Source organism: Trachymyrmex cornetzi, unplaced genomic scaffold (assembly GCF_001594075.2).
Source record: "Trachymyrmex cornetzi isolate Tcor2-1 unplaced genomic scaffold, Tcor1.1 scaffold385, whole genome shotgun sequence".
Lineage (NCBI taxonomy): Eukaryota > Metazoa > Arthropoda > Insecta > Hymenoptera > Formicidae > Trachymyrmex > Trachymyrmex cornetzi.
The window spans coordinates 1,215,611-1,215,890 of NW_017298586.1; the positions used below are offsets into that span (position 1 = coordinate 1,215,611).

At 39.6% G+C, this 280-nt stretch overlaps 1 protein-coding gene across 1 annotated transcript in view; it reads left to right on the plus strand.

Annotated features, from left to right (window-relative positions):
• The window catches only part of Pka-C3 (Protein kinase, cAMP-dependent, catalytic subunit 3), a 13,911-nt gene that overhangs the window by 12,356 nt on the left and 1,275 nt on the right, over positions 1 to 280 (plus strand). The gene's annotated exons all lie outside the window — the stretch shown is intronic.

The window sequence follows — 280 nt, forward strand, 5'->3', positions numbered from 1 at the left end:
TCACGAAACGTTGGCATTCCAAGAATGGATTTGAACACGGAGAAAACCCGCGAAACACAAGATTGTCACGAGCTGTAAGAATGTGTAATGAGGGGTTCCATTTAAAAAATTAAAGGTGACCTTCACGTGACTTTCAGAGGGCTATCCAAGGTCAAATCGATGGCATTATCTTATGTCCCCATTCGAGTCAAACAACTTTTGTCTGAAACATTTTTGTCTATTGGGTTTAGTTTTCGAGATATTTGGCTGGATCATTTAAAATGGGACACCCTGTATATAC